The sequence below is a fragment of the Crocodylus siamensis genome, chromosome 3 (genome assembly GCF_052110815.1).
Source record: "Crocodylus siamensis isolate JL-2025a chromosome 3, ASM5211081v1, whole genome shotgun sequence".
NCBI lineage: Eukaryota > Metazoa > Chordata > Crocodylia > Crocodylidae > Crocodylus > Crocodylus siamensis.
This window is the reverse complement of record NC_143397.1, coordinates 154,959,778-154,982,277: the sequence shown is the minus strand read 5'-3', so window position 1 is coordinate 154,982,277 and position 22,500 is coordinate 154,959,778.

Below are 22,500 nucleotides of genomic sequence, written 5' to 3'. Positions count from 1 at the left end.
GCTATGGGGAATTTGGGGGCGGCTATAGCCCCCCCCCACACCTGCCCCTAAAGCCACCCCTGCTGCCCGGGTGCACAGCAGTGTGAGGAAATGCTCTGCAGCCAGGCTTGGATCTTGCAGTAGTGACAGCATGGTCCAGAGCCAGGGCAGAGCCACAATCTACAGACAGCATGCCCTGGGCAGAGGCATACAGGCAGTGCATCATGTCTGTGTCCCAGCTCCAGACCATGCTGTCACCACCACATGATCTCAGCCCAGCTGCAGAGCAGCTCTGCACCCTGCCACATGCCCAACCAGCACTGCTGGGGCCGATCTCCACAAAAACCCCAGCCTCACACTATCACAGCATGGCTGCTTCTGGGGTCTCCATGGAAACCAGCCCCAGCCATGCGGGCAGAGTCTGCTGGGAAATGGAGTCCAGCTGCCGGTCAGAACCACCATTTTGCCCATTTCTGGTTTAGGGAAACCAATCTGTCAATGTAATGAGATATTACTCAATTCAGGAATTGATCCTGCCTTCTAATGCACAATGCCTAGGCAGATTTTATCCCAACGTAGATAGCAGGATAGCATCCTCTTTAACATTCAAAAAGTACATTAAGAAATATGACCGGTACTTCAGTATTTTAGCCATCATTCCCCCTAACACCAAGGCTGCTAGAAGGGCAGACCCAGCTTCCTAACTTTGTAAATAATACATACATAAAATGCACATAATATTCACTGATCTTATGGGCATTCTGTAGTAAGGACAATTAAGTAGGTTAGTGAGCAATTTAAGTTGAGGCTTCTATAAAGCTTTGTAAATTCACCAAGAATGCATGCAAAACTCCCCAGTGACCTGGGGACAGCTATCTAGACTATTGTTCCTTCCACTACTTTAACAAACAATTACAATTATGTACAGCAATCCCAACAAAAGGAGCTGGAGTTCACTTAACCAACTGACCAGACTGGTTCCCACATGCCTACCTCCTTTTGTTGGAGTACAAGAAGATCTTTGATCATAATCTGGAGATCTAAAATATATGCCTCTTTTACATCACAACAGGTAAGTTCTTAGCCACACTCTCTGAAATCCCTACACTGCCATTGTATACATCTGCAGGGATCTAGCAGACCTCCAGAGGCTAAAAAGAAAGGCCTACAGATGATGGAGGATAGGATTCACCTCCAAGGAGGAATATTCTGCACTGCTTCAGTCCTGCAGGGAACAAACCAGGAAAGCCAAGGTTGTGACTGAACTCCAACTAGCTTTGAGCATCAAGGACAATAAAAAGTCCTTTTTCAGATATGTGGAGAGCTGGAGGAAAAGCAAGGGCAACACTGAACCCCTGCTGAACCAGATGGGACAACTGATACCCAGGAAAAAAGCCAACCTATTAAATGGGTATTTTGTGTCGGTCTTTCATCAGTCCTATGGGACGCCCATGCCCACGATGGGACAGGGAGGGCTGGGTAAGGGAGATCCCCTGCCCTCAATCAATGCTGACCTCTTGAAGGAACACCTTGAGAGGCTGGATACCTTCAAGTCAGCCAGCCCTGACAGCTTACACCCCAGGGTACTCAAGGAGCTGGCAAGCATCAGAGCCCAGCCTCTGGCATGGATCTTTGAAAACTCCTGGCGCTCTGGTGTAGTACCTGAACACTGGAAGAAGGCCAACGTGGTGCCTATCTTCAAGAAAGGAAGGAAAGTGGATCCAACAAACTGACTTCTACCCTGGGGAAGATCTTAGAAAAGTTTACTAAAGAGGCCATCCTTAATGGACTGGCCGACACCAACATCCTGAAGGACAGCCAGCATGGGTTTGTTGCAGGTAGTTCTTGCTTGACCAATCTCATTTCCTTCTATGACCAGGTGACCTGTCACCTGGACAAGGGAGACGAGATTGATGTCATATATCTTGACTTCAAAAAAGCTTTCAATCTGGTATCCTATGATCACTTCTTGGCAAAACTGGCCAATTGTGGCCTTGGGTCCACCACAATCCTCTGGCTGGGAAATTGGCTCCATGGTCAGGCCAAGAGGGTGGTAATTGACGGAAGTCAGTTATCATGATCTGACTCCAATGTCCACATCATTAATCAAGATGTTGAACAATATGGGTCATCAGGATAGGTTGAACAGGATAGAGCCATATTGTTCAACATCTTCATTAATGATGTGGACACTGGAGTCAGAAGTGGACTGGCCAAGTTTGCCGATGACACCAAACTTTGGGGCAAAGCATCCACACCAGAAGACAGGAGGACAATCCAGGCTGACCTGGCCAGGCTCAGCAAATGGGCAGACGAGAACCTGATGGTGTTTAACATTGGAAAACGCAAGGTTCTCCACCTTGGGAGGCAAAACCTGCAGCGTGCTTATATGCTTGGCAGTGCTACACTGGCTAGTACTATGAAAGAAAGAGACTTGGGGGTCATCATTGACCACAAGATGAACATGAGCCTTCAATGTGATGCTGTGGCTAGTAAAGCGAGCAAAATACTGTCTTGCATCCATAGATGCTTCCCAGGCAAATCCCAGGGTGTCATTCTCCCATTGTACTTGGCCTTGGTGAGGCCGCAGCTGGAGTACTGCGTCCAATTTTGGGTTCCACAATTCAAAAAGGATGTGGAGAAACTTGAGAGAGTCCAGAGAAGAGGCACACATATGATCAGAGGTCAGGAAAACAGAACTTATGATAACAGGCTGAGAGCCATGGAGCTCTTTAGCCAGAAAAAGCACAGGCTCAGGGGTGATTTGATGGCCACCAATAAGTTTATCGGGGTGACCACCAGTTTCTGGGGGAATGTTTATTCACCAGAGTGCCCCAAGGGATGATGAGGTCAAACGGTTATAAACTACTGCAAGACAGTTTCAGGCTGGACATAAGGAAGAATTTCTCTCTACTGTCCAAGCCCCCAAGGTCTGAAACAGCCTGCCATCAGAGATGGTTCAAGCACCTATACTGAACACCTTAAAGAGGAAATTGGATGCTTATTTTGCTGGGATCCTATGACCCCAGCTGACTTCCTGCACTTCGGGCGGGGGGCTGGACTTGATGATCTTCCAAGGTCCCTTCCAGCCCTAATGTCTTTGAAACTCTATGAAATCTGTGAAATCTGGAGGCAGTCTCTGAAACCAAAAGATGAATGAATGGGGGAGGACAGAGTATATGGAGAAACATGAAATATGGCTTTGCTGGCCCACTCAAAAATGCCATGCTTAGGTCTGCATCTTAGTGCAGCTTTGCTAAAGAGAGATTGTGCATGGCCCTAGCACCCTGGCTAATGCACTTGAGCTGATCTACAAAGGGTCACAATTAGTTGGCTCACGGTGTTGGCTGTGAATATGAAGGTGGTCAATTTGAGAAAGAACGTGGGAACCAGTTATCCACTGTCACTCTGCTGTCCTCAAATTACCATGTGCAAGTTAAGACTCTTCCTTTGCCTTGTATTAATAAATGTGTACCATTTACATGTTTTGAGGCTATTTTTTCATTCTCTTTCATCCTCTTATTTTTTCATCCCTTTAAAGATCATAACCCTAAAGTGCTAAATTTTCAAAAATCCCCCTCTCCCCCCCGATCAGGGTTTTTTTGGATGTGTAAGTATGTTTTGAATCAAGCAAAAATCATATGAAAACAAACAGGTGTAATAAGCCAAAAACAGGTCAAAGGACAAATACTAATTCCCCCTCGGTGGAGCTTTAGCAAAACACAGCCACCTGGTGTCACATAGCTTCCCTTGGAATCTAATGAAAGAAAGGCTGAAAGTGCCATGAGAACAGTCTACTTGAAACCAAGAGATACTGGGAAACCTCAATAGGCCACTGCTCATTTCCAATGATCTTTCAGACAAGAAAAAGGAAGCTTGCAAATATTAGTGTCTACCAGAAGCAAATCTCTGAAGTTGCTGCAACATGCCCATAATTTTTCCAGTGTCCAGCTAGTGAACAGCTTGCTGAATTTCAATTGTGTTTCTGCCAGCACTGTTTTTTAAATAACAGCAGACCTTGGCACATAGAGGATTGATTCAGACACAAAGAAAGTTTCTGAACCCTATAAAATAAAATACAAAAAATCAAAACTTCTAATAGTTGGAGAAAACTTGATCTAAAACCTGAAAACTGGAATTCTATTGGGTTTTTGAACTGTGCAGAAGATGCTCTCAGTTTGAATCTAGATTCAGCCTCATGTGACTGCAGATTACTGAAATGGACACATAATAAATCAAGGCTTAAACTAGCTATCTTGGGTGCCAATATCAATCTATCTGCAATGGCTGAGATCTCATTGGGTGCATCTACATGTGACATTTACTGCACAGTAGTTTATTAACTGCATAGTAAATGTCTCAGCATCTACACATGTGTCCCTATTAAGGTGCATGAAACTAATAACCTCTGTGGCAGGGTAGGATGTGTAAATGCAGGCCCTACCCTGCTGTGGATTTTTTCCATGTGCAGCAGTGCATGTATAGATGCAGCTGGCTGAGGCACAAGGGTGCTTCAGTGCAGGGGTGCCTGCTGGCTAGCCCCACATTAAAGCACCCTTGTGCCTCAACCAGCCCCTCTGCAGCACATTGAGTCTGGCTGGAGCAGCCCCAGGCTGGTAGGATGACCCCCGGAGCCTCCTGCCAGCAGAAGCTGCTGTGACTTGGCTCAATGTGCTGTTTTCCAGGCACACGTGTAAACCATGCACCCAGGAGCTTTCCAGGAGCATTAAACTGCAAAACAATTAGCTCCATTGTTTATTGGTGCCCTGCTAATGGCCCGTGTAGATGCACCCAGTGAGGGTTAATCTATTCAGCCTCACAGGTGCATTCTGCAGCCTGGACTGACCTAGCCAGAATGCTATCAACACAGTAGATTAAAGTTAACTCCAGTGCATCTACATTATACTGAAGACATTACTGCAACTACAGAGTAGAAATTAGCTTGTTTACCTTATTCTATTTTTATAGGGGACAGATTAACCCATGGATTCTGATGCCTCTAAATTTTGTAGATATCAAAATCTTGATTAAGACCTCTATTTTGCATCACTTGTTCCTATCTATATGAATTATATTTTCCCTGATGATGCATTCCTATGATATAACAGGATACAGACCAATCAGCAGGGAATGTAAGTAAGAAACAATGCATGATATTTTGTTATACGTTGAAAGATAAGCTAAATAAATCAGAAACAACTGGTCTTTGCACATGATATTGTATCAGTTTACAAAAATAGGTAGTACAAGAATAAGGGATGGAAGACACCTGCTGTTATGTGGCTTATGCTCATGTGTGCTTTAACATCTGCATTTCTCTTCGTATAGAATTCATTATAAGAAGTGGTGTCCCTTCATTCCAGACCAAGATTCTGTTCTCACACCAGTATAGTCTCTCTCCCTGGTAGTGGTAGGTGTCCAGAGTCTTCCCAACAGGAGAAGACCTTTATCTCTACAAAGGAGAGAGCACACAGTAAACTTGTGTATGAGTTTATATTGTGCTAGCCACTCTACACTGGTCCACTATGTGGACACACTTATCATGCATTACGTGCAAGATGGCTCACTGGCTCACTGCACTTTTAAAATAAGCAACCTTGCACACTAAGACTGTATCTCCATTGAACTTAATGACAAACTTGCATAAACTTCAAATGGACCGGGATAATGGCCAATGTTACTTTTGGCTAGCTAATATGAGAGTACCTCCAGAACTCTAAACAGATCCAACAAAGTGCTGCTTCAAGGAAACCTTATTTTTAAAAGGGGGGGGGAGAGGATTCTTTTCATACATTAGGAAAAAAATTCCTTTTCAGTCAGTTCTACTCCTCAGTGAGGATGAATCATTACAATTTGGGGCCTGATCTAATGCTCCCAATCAAAGTCCAGGCAAGTCTTTCCAACAGTTTGAGAGGCCTGCGGCTTAGGATCACTTAAGGGCCATTTTGCAACCACAGTCCTATTATTAGCTGCTTTCTTTGATGCATTATATTTCAAATGCAGTAAATAAGGGGAGAATAACTTGGTAGGCTCACATCTGATAACCTTTTTTGGCTTATTTCCTGGAAAAACAAGGATGTTCCATTTCATTTTTCTTTTAGCTCTTTTATTTGATTTAATCAAACTTTCATAATTAAATGGCCATAAAAAGGGTGAGGCTCATGTACAATAATATATTTTCAGTTGGCTGTGTTGCAAAAGCATGTTTATTTCATCATATGTTTGTTGCTTTCCTTTAGTCTGTCAGCAAGACATCAGCAATATCACTAGTTGCTGACTGTATAACAATAACCACCTTGAAAGCAGCTGAACTTGTCAGTAGGTTAGTAATAAAATAGAATTAGCACTTCCTTTACATGGTTTCAGTCAAAATCATGGTCCTTTGGGGAATATTACATCTTTGTCCATAGTGAGTTTGGAAATGAAAATAAATAGCCAGTAACAACAGACTCGCAATAACAGATTGGGCAGCAAACCAAAAAGAATGTATACTGTAACAATGCAACTTGCTTAAATCAATGTCCCAGAAATTTCAGTTCATTTATAGATAGAAAAAAAAATGAAGTGCAACTTTCAAACTATATTATTTGATGTCAAAACCCTGTCACAAACATCAATTTTTAGGCCACTGATAAATCTGCTTTTGTTGCCTTTCAAACTTTTCTATCTCCAGTCCAATTAATTTGTTAAATTTCAGCTCAGCTTCTATTATCTGAAACCAGCGCATGAAACATAAAAGGAAGAACAACATGGATTTTTTTCCCCCCTGAAGTTGCTAGTATCTCGTAGCTGCCCTGGGGAGAAATGGAATGTCAGAATGATCTGGGGCCCCTCTCATATAACAAACAGAAAGAAGTAGAAATCACTGATAATAATAGTGTAGTCTAACCCCCAGTGTGTCATATAAAATAATTAATGCATACACTGTTCCGAGACCCAAATTAAGACGTTAACACTGTAGAACATAGCTAAGGCGGCAGGCTCCTTGCTTATCTGAGAACCATTTGGAAAGTAGGGTTCTAGCCCTCACGATAAACTGAACATAAAAAATACAGGGGTGTCTGAGTCTGCAGACAGATTGCAAGAATAGTTTTGAAAGATACGAGCTGCCCTATTCTTCTTCAAGACTGGTTAACTACACCAAAGTAGTGATTTGAGACTACAGAAACAACACCCACAAGGATTCTATACTTTAACAGCAGAAAAAAAAATGCAATGACTCATCTCCTACCCATCCACCCACTAAAATATACCTAGCTATTGGGCTAAGTATGCCTGATGGGGAAAATGGGCCACTCAGTCATGGATGCTGCTGTTTGAGAGAAAAATGGCTTCTGTGAGGTCACAGTGGAGTAGCAGAGCCACAGAGAGTTCTGCATATCATCATGTGTCCAGATATCGCTACTTTCTCTTCACTCATATAAATCGTCCTTGTCGTTTTTGGAGGGCTTTTAAGATAGTCATCTATGGCTTATAAAAAATCCTGCCTCCAAAACCTCTAATAGACAAAAAGTACATGCTGCAGTTTTTAACAACACAGTTTTTTCTCACTGAACTTGGGACAACGTATTACATCCAAATGGAAAACAATGATGAAAAGCTTTAAAAAAACCTCTTTGTCTACCAACTGACCAATCTTTCTGGTATAAAGATAACTCAGTATCATCCTCATACTATTGTATATATTAGTCTTCTGATAACATTTTCATCTTACATTACATTTTTCATGCACAAGCTCATACTAAGACACCATCAATAAAGAATAATAAAGTATGCAAATATTCATGGCAATTTACTTGGGATTAAAAGCCATCATAACACCTTGTAAAATTAGATGTTTACCTGCTCTTTTAGTTTTAGCACTGGTCTCTACCTTTCAGGCCATGTTAATGACAAAACCCATATTGAGAAATACATAAAAAACCATAAGATGAAAACCAGCAAGCTTGAAAATAATTGTGATTAAGTACACCAGCAAATGTTCTTACAGCCTCAGTTTCAGGAGACATCCTTCATGAAGTCAGTAGCACAATAATAAATAGGCCTATGTGGGTTGGTTCTAAGTTGAGGTCTAAATGAGTAGCATTCCTAAGCAGGTACAGTTCAAAGGTAAATATACAAAACTTAATCCTGTACCAGAAGACCCACAAAAACATAGTCAAGCTCCTGGTACAGATTTACAGACTCCCATCAGTTAGAATTACACCCGGCTGAGTTCTGTCTCATTCCCAGAAGCATATTATTTCTCACAGAGGCATTTTCCCCTTTGTGTGGGGAAAAAAAGTTATAATCCATTGTTAGGATGGATGTTGGATGTTGAGTTACTACCACAAAACCAATCTCCTGTTCACGATTCCCTTCAAAACTCTGAAATTCAAACACTGAAAACATAGGAAATATTTAGTTGCAGCCTCTACTACTACTCACCTAACAGATGACCGTCATTACACAAAAAGTATCACACACCTAACAAATGCAAAGTTAAGGTAACAGGCCAAATCAAATGAAAAAAACCACAAGGAAAACAACTAACTGTACAAACCAAAATTGTTTTGTATTGGATAAAGATGCAATGATACATATCTGCTATGGAAGAATAAAGTATCTTAATATTAGCTTAATTTCTTGCCGCCCTTAAAAGAGGCAGAGTTAATGTTTCCTGTATTCAAAAAAGATTTCTTCTCCCTATGTAGATTCAGTGTTATACACCAATGCCATTCATGATGCTCAAACATATGGCATATTTTCTTTAAGAAAATACTATTTAACTTTCTACCATACATTATTGTATTCCTACTTTATTCATTGTCCTTGTAATCAGAGTTGTTGTATTTTGGCTCTAAGATAAAAACTTCCAAAAGGCAATAAGCAAATGGCATGTTTGAACAGAAAAAAATTATGTCCTTTTCTTTAATGGAAGCTCTGCCTCATAGCTCACCTACCTTCCCTCACTAACCATAGATTAAATTTAGAAATAATTTGTACTTAATTTGAACCAACATGTAATTAATAACAATACATAACTATGCTGGCAAACTTTGACTATAGCATAAAGATGTATAAGCAAAATTTGTGGTTTTTTTATTTACATAGTTACACTCATGCTTTGTAAGTGTTTATGTTTACTCAGCTAAATACAATGCTTATGCTAATGTATGCACATTCTACTTAAATAAACACTAATTACCACAAAATTCATCATAAATGTACATCATTAATAATATATTTTGTAATAGGTTTTAACACGTTCATAACATGATATATTTTTAGTTTAGGGCTTATTTTTATACTCACAGGGCATGTCTACACAAGACATTTACTGCACAGTAAATGTTGCGTGTCTACATGTAAGGCTGGAGTAAGTTAATTTACTCTGCAGCAGGATAGTAGCTGTAAATGCAGGTACTATCTTTCTGCAGAGTAAAAACCTCTGCAACAGCACACATGTAGGTGTTTCCCTAGATAGCAGGGGCTGAGGGTACTTCAGTGCAGGGGCTGCCTGCTAGCTAGCCCTGCACTGAAGTGCCCCTGTGCCCTAGCCAGCCGCCCAACAGCATGTTGAGGCAAGGGAAGCACCCTGGGCTGACAGACTGGGTGCATCTACATGTATCGCCATGACATCATTGTTACTGTGCCATCATTTAGTACTGTCTTTTGGACAGCCTGACACTGCAGCAGGCATGCTGTGCATGGTTAGTTTTAGGCACTACATCACCATAGTGATGTACTACAATGGGGAAGAGTAGAGTATCGCTACGGTGATGTAGCTGTACCATCATGGGGTTTTCCCATGGACAGTACGTCTCCATAGTGCATTGCGTGTAGATGTGCTCACTTTTCATGCATGCTTCTTCATAAATTCAAGGACAGCAGTGATGGCATTTATCTTCAAACCAGTCTAGACAGAGGCTTGTTCAACAACACAAGGTTTAAAGCAAAAATCCAGGTAAAAGCTGGTTCTGAGAGATTTCTGGTTTCAGATGATGAGGCCTTTGTTGTCCACAGTGAATCTTTCCCGAAAAATCTATTGGGCAGATTTTCTGCATCATGCAAGAGCTTTGGGTTGACAATTAGTCTCAAGAAGATTGTGATCATGTACCAAGGGGTGGAAGAATCAGTTCCTGACATCACTCTGGAGAGTAAAGCTCTTGGCATCATTGTCAGCTTTTGCTACTTGGGTTCTAAGATCACCATGAATCTTGACCTTCAAACTGAACTGACTAACAGAATTGAAAAAGCATCTAAGAATTTCAGGCTATTACAGAAACATGCATGGAATAACAACAAACTATCAACTAAGGTGAAGATTTGAATCTAAGAGACTTACATGCTGTCATCCCTGCTTTACCATTCAGAACTGTGGACTACATATGCTAGGCACAGCAAGAGACTGAACAGCTTCCACATGAGATGCCTGTGCAAGATCCTGAAAAAAAAGTGGAAGACAAAATGCCAGACACAGAGGTGCTCAAGCATTCAGGATTGACACACTTAGAGATCATGATCAAGAAGAGGTTGTGATGGCTCAGCCATATCAAGAGAATGGGAAGAGACCATATCCCCAAGAATATTTTGTATGGTGATATGAGATGACTGTAGAAAGCAGGGTTACCTTCTACCAGGATACCACAATATGTGCAAAAATGATATGAAGCCATTCAACCTCAATGTAAAAAGCTGGGAGTGCACAGAATCCTGTCTAATCTAAAAGGAACATCTGGCACTGGGTGAAGCTCAACATGAAGCACATTTGATTCATAGAATGGAGGCAAAGCGAGAAAAAAAGGAAGCACCCTGCTGTAAACTCAGACAACACATAGATCTGTGAAACTTGTAACAAGCTGTGTCACTCTGGAATTGGACTAGTCAGCCACAAGTGGATTCATCAGGCATCTGACCAGACCTCTTACGAGCACATCATGATCCAGAGGATTGACAGTTGCCTATAAATTGAAATAACTCTATGTACTTAGAGGCTATAGAAACCATTATGTGCCATGCTAGGACAAGCAGTATAAACAGCTCTCTAACATCATCAAGTAATTCAATGACCCTATAACTGTAAAAAATTTCAGAACAGCTGGCTACCACATTGAACAATATCAAAAAGAAGAAATGGTTCACTACCATAGAAGAATTGGCTATAACCCACTCACACAGGCAAAGGCAGCCAAAAAACAGCATTGCCCTGCATCCACAAACTCTATCATGAAAACACCATGCAACAACAGCGAGTACAGTAACCCAAGCAAGTAACACAGAAATTATTAGACACCTGATTTGTGAATAACGTCAATCACCCAACCTTAATTTAACTGCTCTCAACTCTAACAAAGAGTTTAATGCAGCTATTAAAATATCAAGATTGGCAAGGCTACCAGATCAAATAAGATATTCCCAGAATTTGTTACCAAGCTCAGAACCACAATGAAAAGATGGCTACAGAAATCCATTTATAAACGTCTAAAAAGTAACAGACTTCCAAAAAACTGAAAGAAAGCTGTTGTTATTGCTATCCTGAAACTCAATAAACCACCAGAGGATCCAAGGAATTACTGACCCATCTCACTATCCTACACAGCAAACAAACTCATGGAGCACATAATTCTGAATAGTATAGAGAACCTCATTGATCCCCAGCTCCCAAAAGAACGAGCTGGCTTTCAGAAAAAGTGGTGTACTACTAGCCAAGTTACATTACTTCCATCTGACATAGAAAATGGATTTGAAATGAGGCATAAAAAGAGGCTTAGCACTACATAACAGTGTGCTGAGACTCATACTAAGCTACACAACTTACACACATACACACAACCCTATACTGTTGGGCATTAGACCAAGTTATATAAGAAGACAGTAACATCATTACTGGCAATAGACGCAAGAGATGATGAGTATCACCTGCTCCATTGACTATTAACTGAAGACCCAAATAGATGGAGACTTAAAAGACTCAAGCCATTCATACATGAAGCCCACAAGCTCCTACAAGAAACTGGGGATGCTGAACCAGACCTCTGGTAGCAATGGAGTGGGCCAACCACTGGGAAAAAAATAGACCTTTTCCTACACCGTTTTATGCAAACACCAAATGAGTCCCCTATTGGGCATGGCCTTGACAGAGAAGCATACATCAAGCTGAACAGACTGAGATATGAATATGAATGCTTCAAAACAACAATGTGAAAGATAAATATCTTGGACATCCCTCTTTGTGAATGCAGTGTCCGGTAGACAGTATAACTTTTAATAGAAAACAGCAATATTTAATTTCTATGTACTTGCTTGGGTTACTGTACTCGCTGTTGTTGCATGGTGTTTTCATGATAGAGTTTGCAGGGCAGGGCAATGCTGTTTTTTGGCTGCTTTGCCTGTAAGTGTGAGTGGGTTATAACCAGAATGGGTAGGTGAAATCTGCACATTGAGCAATTAATACCAGATAGTGGCTTCATAGATTTGGAAGTTGATATCTGATGCCATATGAAAGATGACAACAATGACAAAGTAAAGGCTAATCTCTTTTTTAAATGGTCATGTGCCATCAGGGGAAGCCCTGCATGGTAAAGCTGGCTGCCTTCCCTACCCCCTGCCATGCAGGTGCCAGGACTCTGCCAAGCCCCATGCGATACAGCCAGCTCCCTTCCCCACCCCGTACCATTCAGGTCCTAGGACTCCATGAGGACACTTTCAGCAGATTCACAGGACCTGCATGGCAGGGAGTGGGGAAGGCAACTGGAGTGGGGCTTCTCCCAGTGGTGCATGAGTGCCAAGAGCTGCGTGTGTGCCACAGGGAGCCCCACTTAATAGAGGTTTGCCTGCCTGGCTGTGATCCTTGCCACCACATGCTTTGCTGGCTGGAGCTGTGCGTCACTGGATGGCAGCACCTGTGCAGGCCATGAGCACCGTGTTCCCACCAGCCCCAGCCACATACTTCATGCTCCTCCCTAGCTGCAGCTCACCCTCCCTCTACCCCCACTACTTCCCTACCTGCTTCCTGGAATGATTGCTGCAGCAGGAAGGTGAGGAGCTGCTAGACATTGGGGAAACCAAGTTGCTCCCCCCAACAGTTGCAGCTCAGCAGCAGTATCACCTAGGAAGCTATGTGCTGTCTGGACTGGCTCTTCTGTGCTAAGAAGAATAGTCAGGTAGGCTCTGAGGTCCTGGAGGGGAGAGGAGTCAGGTGTCCACAGAGAGTGGTTGTTCCTTAAGGAGACAATCCCCCAAGCCCAAAGGGAGGTAACCCCAACATGGATCAAAGGGGACGAGGGCTGCAAAAGCCCCCATGGCTCACCAAAAGCATACGGGAACATCTCCTAGCTAAAAAGGAGGCGTACACCCAATGGAAGGGAGGGGCCATCACCAGGGAGGACTATACCTCGGTTACTCGGGGCTGTAGGGGGGTGGTCAGGAATGCCAAGGCAGAGATGGAACTGGAACTAGCTACCCAGATCAAGGACAACAAGAAGTCCTTTTTTAAATACATAGGGAGTAAAAACAAGGTACTGAGTAACGTGGGGCCTCCACAAGACAAGCTAGGAAATCTGGTCATCGCACCAGATGACAAAGCTAACCTATTTAAAAACTTCTTTCCTCCATTTTCTGAGCAGGGACTGGGTCACCCCCCACAACAGGACCCCTGTGAGCCCCAGGGGAGGCGCACCCATGCCTAGGGTCAGTGAAGACCTAGTCAGGGAACTTCTGGAGGGACTGGATGTATTTAAATCAGCTGGTCCTGATGATCTCAACCCCAGAGTGCTGAGGGAATTAGCAGAGGTCATTTCAGGCCCCCTGGCATGGCTTTACAAGCACTCATGGTGCTCTGGCATAGTGCCAGAGGACTGTAAAAGGACCAATGTGGTTCCTTTTTTCAAAAAAGGGAGGAAGGAGGACCCAGCAACTATAGGCCAATCAGTCTTACCTCGACTGGGTAAGCTTTTTGAGAGAATTATCCTGGCGCATGTCCATGAGGAGCCAGCAGGGGAGATTATGATTAGGGGCAACCAACAAGGGTTCATTAGAGGCATATCCTGTCAGACCAACCTGGTGACCTTCTATGACCAGGTCACCAAATCCTTAGATGCAGGGGTAGCAGTGGACATAGTCTTCCTGGACTTTATGAAGGCCTTCAACACTGTCTCTTACCTCATTCTCATTAAAAAACTAGGGGACTCTGGTGTCGACACCTACACAGCCAAATGGGTCACTAACTGGCTGGAGGGCTGCACCCAGAGAGTGGTGGTGGATGGGTCTTATTCGACTGGGCAGTTGGTGACGGACGTGCGAGAGAAGGCTGACAATGGGGTGCTCTCAGGTGATAGTGTAGAGAAGCCCAGGAAGGATGCGAGTCCCCTGACTGTTAGTTCAGACCTAGTTAAGGATTACCTGGAGGGCTTAGATGTATCCAAGTCAGCAGGCCCAGATGACCTTCATCCGTGGGTGCTGAGGGAATTGGCTGGTGTCATTGCAGAGCCATTGGCATAGCTTTTTGAGGACTCCTGGTGCTTGAGCCAAGTCCCTGAGGACTGGAAAAGGGCCAATGTGGTCCCTATTTTCAAGAAGGGGAGGAAGGAAGAGCCTGGCAACTACAGGCCAGTCAGCCTCACTTCTATCCTGGGAAAGGTCTTTGAAAAAATTATCAAGGGCCACATTTGTGAGAGCCCTGCAGAGGAAGTGATGGTGAGGGGTAACCTGTCTAATCTAAAAGGAACATCTGGGTTTGTGCCAGGCCGATCCTGCCTGACTAACCTGGTCTGTTTCTATGACCAGGTAACAAAGAGCTTAGATGGGAAGGAGGAACTCAATGTCATCTTCTTGGACTTCCAGAAGGCCTTCGACACAGTGTCCTACCCAATTCTGGTGGGCAAGCTGGGGGACTGTGGCATTGACAAATGCACAGTCATATGGGTGGCAAACTGGCTCCAGGGGCGCACCCAGAGGGTGGTGGTGGACAGGTCCATGTTGACCTGGGAGGGTGTGGGCAGCAGAGTCCCCCAGGGCTCGGTCCTTGGGCCGGTGCTGTTCAACATCTTCATTAGCAACCTGGACGAGGCCGTGGAGAGCACCCTGTTGAAGTCTGCTGATGACACCAAGCTGTGGGGTAAAGTGAAACACCGGCAGGCAGGGACCGCATCCAGGCAGACCTGGATAAGCTAGAGAAGTGGGCGGATCTAAACAAGATGTGGTTCAACAAGGACAAGTGTAAAGTGCTGCACCTGGGGAGAGGGAACAAGCATTATGGTTATAGCTTGGGGGCTGACCCTCTCGGCAGAACAGAGGCAGAGAGGGATCTTGGAGTCATGATTGACTCGAGGATGAATATGAGTTGCCAATGCAACAAGCCAATAGGCAAAGCCAACTGCACCCTGTCAAGCATCAATAGGGGCATCACTAACAGGTCCAGAGAGGTCTTGCTCCCCCTCTCTGCGATGCTGGTCAGGCCACAGGTGGAGTACTGTGTCCAGTTCTGGGCACAGCACTTCAAGAGGGACATGGAGAACCTGGAGAGAGTCCAGAGGAGGGCCACTCGTACGGTTGGGGGGCCTCTGTGGCCAGCCCTATGAGAAGAGGCTGAGGGACCTGAAACTCTTCAGTCTCCGCAAGAGGAGACTGAGGGGGGATCTTGTGGCTGCCTACAACCTTATCAGGGGCCAGCAGCAGGGACTTGGGGAAAGTCTGTTCACCAGGGCCCCCCTTGGAGTCACCAGGAACAATGGCCACAAGCTGAGGGAGGATAGGTTTAGGTAAGATATTAGGAAGAACTACTTCACTGTAAGGGTGGCCAGAGCCTGGAATAGGCTTCCCAGAGAGGTGGTACTCTCACCTTCCCTTTATGAGGAGACTGGATAGGCACCTGGCTGGGGTTTTATGACCACTCCCACCCCCAGTGCTCCTTCCTGCCCATGGCAGGGGGTCGGACTTGATGGTCTGTCTAGGTCCCTTCCGACTCATTGATTCTATGATTCTAGGACCTGGAGGGATGTGGGCAACAGGGTTCCACAGGGCTCAGTCCTCAAGCCCACACTGTTCAACATCTTCATTAGTGACTTGGATGATTCACCCTGTTCAAATTAGCTGAGGACACTAAGATGTGGGGGGATGTGGGGACGCTAGACGAGAGGAATAGGCTGCAATCAGACCTAGACAGGTTATCAGGGGGCGGATGAGAACAGGATGGGTTTCAACACTGACAAGTCTAAAGTACTGCACCTTGGGGGGAAGAACCAGCAGCATACCTACAGGCTGGGGAACTCCCTTCTTGTCAGTGCAGAAGCAGACAAGTCATCATTGATGCCAAGATGAACATGGGCCGGCAGTGTGGGGATGCAGTCAGGAAGGCCAACTGCACCTTGTCATGCATTCACAGATCCATCTCAAGCAGGTCCAAGGAGGTGATGCTCCCCCTCTATGCGGCACTGATTAGGCCGCAGGTCTCCACCTGCATCCAGTTCTGGGCACCACACTTCAAGAGAGATGTGGACAGCATGAAGAGGGTCCAGAGGAGGGCCACCCGCATGATCAGGGGTCAGCAGGGCAGGCCGTATGAGGAGAGGCTAAGGGACCTGAACCTGTTCAGCCTCCACAAGAGAAGGCTGAGGGGGGATCTAGTGGCCTGTTACAAACTAGTCAGAGGGGACCAGCAGCATTGGGGGAATCCCTGTTCCCCCGAGCACTACCAGGAGTGACTAGAAATAACAGTCACAAGGGTAGGTTCAGGCTAGATATCAGGAGGTGCTACTTTACGGTCAGGGCAGCTAGGATCTGGAATCAACTTCCAAGAGAAGTGGCGCTGGCTCCTACCTTGGGGATCTTTAAGAGGAGGCTAGATGTACATCTCGCCAGGGTCGTTTGACCCCAGTCCTCTTTCCTGCCATAGCAGGGGGTTGGACTTGATGATCTGCTCAGGTCCCTTCCGACCCTACCAACTATGAAAATATAAGGCTGGGACTGAGGCACACAGGCTAGGCTGAATACAAATAGTTGATGGTCACCTGCAGGCCAGATAAAATTGCCTGGCAGGCTGGATCTGGCCCATGGGCCTTATTTTGTCTGCCCCTGTTGTACATTCATCATTACTGGTACCCTATGATCCATTATATTAGTTCAACATAATTACTAACTAAAACATGTAAACATTTAGCAAATATTGCTTAAATACAACCTTTTTGTGTCTCACTGAGTGCCTCTACATGTGCAATTAATTAGAAGCAATACACGCCAGAGCAGTTTGAGCCAGAGTAAAGTACTCCTGGGCACAGGTTTTATATGTGCAATTGCAACATCAGTACTTTGGCTGGGGGAGAGCAATTAACACCAGAGCTTGGGGGCATAGGAGGTCAGCCTGAAACTCTGGGTGGTGACTTTGATGGTGGAGGGGCTAGCTGGGACATAAGGGTGCTGACAGTCTGAAGCTGTGTAGCTAGGTGACAGGCAACAGTTTGGCCCCATGCTGACTGGGCTGACCAGGTGCAATTTATGACTGCAGTCAGTGTCTACACATTCATTTCAATCACAGTTAATTACCCCGCAGTAGAATATAAATGTCCTTAGCAGTACAAGTGTTAATTAGTTTACTGCAGCCTAATAGTATTGCACATGTAGACAGTGACACTTTACTTTGCAAGTAATTAGTCTACTCCACAGTTGATCACATGTGCAGATGAAGCCACTGAAAAGTACAATACACAACATAAGGCATACTGGATCTCAAATGAGGAAGAAGGTTTTCCTGTAACAGATGGGTTAATTCTAATACAGTTCTGGGAGATGCTCTCATAATAAGCATGATATGTTTTGGATGTGAAGTTAAAAATACTTTTTTTCCCAATTCCATTTCTGGAAGATCAATATAATGCAATGGAATGGTGATAAGAGTTGGTGTCTTCTCTATTAACTGCAGGTTTTATGTAACATCTACCATATCCTTCACTGCCGAAACCCAACTGGCAAATTGAAAAAATATCCTCAATGGGAACTTTAATGGTGAAAATTCTCAACCAGGTTCTTTTGATCAAATGTCCAGTAATCTACTGAGAACACTGAGTAAACCTTCAGTGTCCATCCTCATTGGCTTAGCTGTCAGGGGAATACTTAATTATTTGTAACCTCTTTAAAACAGTAGCTGTGGAAGACATCATTTGTGTGACAGGGAGGCAGAATCTGATCTTATTTACAATAATATAAATCTTGTATAATTTCACTGACATCAGTGATGTCATTCTGGAGTCATACCAGTGCCTTGCTGAGAATAATCAGCAAAACCAACTTTGGAAGGCCATCATCTCCCAAAGCCTAGCCAACGGCTACTACCATGGTTGAATGGATATGTTTCCTAAATCATTTCCTTTCTTCGAATAAATCTGTTACTATACAGTAAAATTTGCTGTCTCCCCAAAAGTATTCCCAAACCCACTGCTGGAGATAGTTGCTTCCCAACCAGAAGCAAGACAATGGCACCTGTGCGGGTAAGCTAATTAGCACTGCTAAGTGACAATGACATTCAAGGTACTGTTGCTGGAGATGGTAATTTTTGCAAGTTTACTGTGTACACATGGCCTACATAATTAAACTTTATTGATGCCCTATTCTTAGTCATATATTTCAGTGTAATTACAAGCTAAAACATCTTTAAGGATTCTGAAGCATAAGGCCTTTTATACATTAATCCCTGATCTTTACAACATAACTCTTCCTGACATCGTGATTCACTAGTCTCTCTCCTGAGAGTCCATCCCATTGTAAGTTGCATATTATATGATCTCCATGGTAACTGGGCTGAGAATATGATCTAGAAAACAAGAAACACCGATGTTCCTGTCTTAAAGTGATATCATATATTAAGGACTGAGCTCTAGCAATACAAAGATATTTTTTGGTTATTTACTTTCTTTTTCTAGCTGGAAAACACAGTGCAAATTGGTGATGTTAAACTTCAGACGAGAAGAGTTAGAATTTTGCATCTCTTCAATGAAAAATCTCCCTTTTCAATACTATCAATATAAGCAGAAAATCATGGCATGACAACTATTTTAAAATCATATGACACAACAAGTCATAATATCTAAAGTTCTGTCTCCAGCACTACAACATGCATACTGTTAACCTTGGTCATGTCTGCATATCTCTATGCATATCTCTATGCACTCTTAAATGGAAATAGCTGCTGGGAGGCACAATTTGTTGCTTGTACAACACTTAATCTTGAATTGGGGTGATAGAGAAATTTAAAGAATTCTATTTACTGCATGCTATATTAATGTTGTGGGTCATCCTAAAGAATATTGGGTGTTGTGAGCAAATCCTAACTATATTTAAGCTGGAACCTTTACTTCAGCACTATATAATCTATAAAACCAAACTGAAGTCTCAAAACAAAAAAAGCAAAAAAAAGAAAAGGAAAGGAAAAACCCACAAGAATATCACCTGGAATTGTTACTGCAGCACTTTGTTTCATTTGCCTTCAAATATTTCAAGTACAGTTTCTTTTATTGTGTTAACTTCTAGTCACAAGAGCAGAAGTACATGAAAATGAAAAAGTATTTAAAGTTCACTGAAAAAAAATTCTCAAAAGAAGGTTTCCCAAATATTGAGAAAGATTCAGGACTGTTGGTTATTTGGTGGGTTTATTCGTTCCCAATATGTCTATAATTATTTAACTTCCTTGAAATATATCCCTTGTCTCTCCCTTAACTTTAATCTTCTTTCTCCTTTATGTCCTTCACCATCAATTAATCATTTTCTCTGAAAATGCACATACAGCAGTTCAGCAGTTATCCTCTGCAGAACCACCACTAACAGAAATGATGGTCCAAAACCCAAAACATAGAAATATCCCTGCACGTATATAAAACAAGTTACTGAAATCATCTTTTTTCACTGCAAGTTATTAAAGTTATGAATGTTAACAGGAGTTGGATGCTTTTCCTGATAAATGTGCTTTCCTTGGATTCAGTTATCCTCCCATCTAGTCTTCCCCTAACTGAAATATCCATGTCTGTGGTTTAAGAGTGATACTTATCTGCGCACTCTTCATTCCAGTAGCCCCAGCTTTTTCCTCTCACCCTAAACCAGTGATCTCCCAGTTCATGGTCTGCAGGAAATACATCCCATGGCCCCTGCCAACTGGAGAACACTGTCCAAGAAAATCTGCAGATAAGTTTAAATGGCTACCTGACTTTTTAAGCTAGTGACTGATTGGGTATGCAAAGTGTTCCCTCTCAAGTAAAAACAGAATTTGTAATGATCCAACTAAAAAGAATTGTTTTATAACTTTCAACAGCCTGAGGCACTGGTAACGTATGTCATCTATCACTCTTGGGACAGGCCTTACAAAGAAGTTTTTGCCACTGCACATTTAGAAAATGTCAGGTAATGTCTGCAGTAAAGCTAGGTGGATTTCAGACTTGTCTGTGTTCTTTCCAGTTATTCAACAAGTGTTTACCATACAGAGCATGAAATGTGAAGCAAAAACTTTATAAGAGCTAGTATCAGGACCTTTAACTTTCCACCCTGCAACAGATTAGTAATATAAGCAGAGAGGCTATACAGATATTCAAAAAGCCCAACGTGGAATCGATCCATGTTATGCAGTTTTCTGTACACAGTGTAGTTTAGATTGGTAGTAAACAGAACACACATTCTCCCTTTGGTGGGTGGGTGGGGGGAGAAAATCTTGGACTGGGTTCTGTCTTTTTTAAACCAATCTGCATGTGCTGAACTTCTGTTCTGTTGTTACAAGTATAGACTGTTTTTTGACAACAGTATAATGCCTGTACCTGGCCATAGTAATATACCGGTATCTTTTACAACTCAGTTGTCTGTAAAATTAAATCTAAAGTTCAATGTAATGTTCAAAGTTCATCAGGCTCAGAGGGTAGGAGTCAATGGCTCAATGTCTAGTTGGCAGCTGTTATCAAGTGGAGTGCGCCAGGACTCAGTCCTGGGACTGCGTTTGTTCAATGTCTTCATCAGCGACCTGGAAGAAAGCATAGAGTGCACCCTCACCAAGTCTGCAGATGACACCAAGCTGAGGGGAGTAGTCAATATGCTGGAGGGTAGGGCTAGGAATCAGAGACTTAGAGAAATTGGAGGGGCCCCCCCATATGAAAAGGATGTAGAGAAATTGGAGAGAGTCCAGAAGAGGGCAAGAAAAATGGTATGGAGGATGGGGAGCATGACTTATGAGGAGAGGCTGAGGGAACCTGGCTTATTTAGTCTGGAGAAGAGAAGACTGAGGGGGCATTTAATAGCAGCTATCAACTATTTGAAGGGAGGTTCAAAAGCAGATGGAGCTAGATTGTTCTTACTGGTGACAGATGACAGAACAAGGAGCAGTAGTTTCAAGTTGCAGCAAGGGAAGTTCAGGTTACATATCAGGAAGAACTTTCTCACTAGGGGGTAGTAAAACACTGGAACAGGATGTACAGAGAAGTTGTGGACTCTCCAATCCTTGGAGGCTTTTAGGACCCAGCTAAACAAAGCCTTGGCTGGGATGATCTAGTTGGGGTTGGTCCTGCTTTGAGCAGGGGGTTGGACTAAATGACCTGGGCTAGGGACAGACAGTCAAGATGCCTGAAGCTGAATTGATTCCATCTTTTCAGGTTTCAGTAAACTGCTTAGATTGAACTGATAAGAAAATGAACTCCTGTTCACTTTTCAAAAGTGAAAGGGAGCCAGATTCCTGCAGTGACCTATACTAGGAGAGCTCACCTCCCAGCCTGCTGGCCAGTGGGGAGATGAGTGATTTCCATAGCCATGCCCCCTCTTTAGCCTTCAGTCAGCTGAGAAGCAGGTCTGGGGGGAAACTTGCCCCTCACCCCAGACCTAGGGTGGCCATCATAGAGGACATTCCTGGATCCTGTCCCCTTAGCCATGCCCACTTCTCAGCCTGGGCTGGCTACCTAACACTGGACCCCCAGATGGAGTCTCCCTCTACCTAACACTGGACCACCAGATGGAGTCTCCCTCTACCTAACACTGGACCACCATATGGAGTCTCCCCAGTGTTGGGGAAGAGGGAAGGGGGAGCCAGGAACTTGGCCGATCACCTGGCTATGCCCCATCCATGGCCAGCAGGCTGGCTGAGGAGGAGTGTGTGCGTTGGGGGAGAGCTCAGTTGGACTGTGCCAGGTACAGGGGTGGTGAAGCCTTCAGTGGGGGCTGTTTCCCACCATACATTCACTCAGCAGGCAGACCGAGCAAGGAACACAGCTGGATGATTGGCTTGGCCCCCAGCTGCAGGGAAGCCCACAGTGGGGACTTTACTCCCCCGACCACTCGGCCATGCCTCCTGGTCAGCTGGCAGGCCAGCTGAGGAGGGAGTGGAGGGGAAATAGCCCCCTACCTGGCTTTGGACCCCAGCCAAGCTGTGCCTGGCACAGGGGGTGGGAAGCCCATATTGGGGACCGGTTTCCCCCAACTCCCTCCTCAGCTGGCCCACTGGCCAGGGCAGGGTCATGGCTGGGTGATCATTACCCTGGCTCCTGGCTCAGGTGGGACTGCTGACTTCCCTGCAGCCAGGAGCTG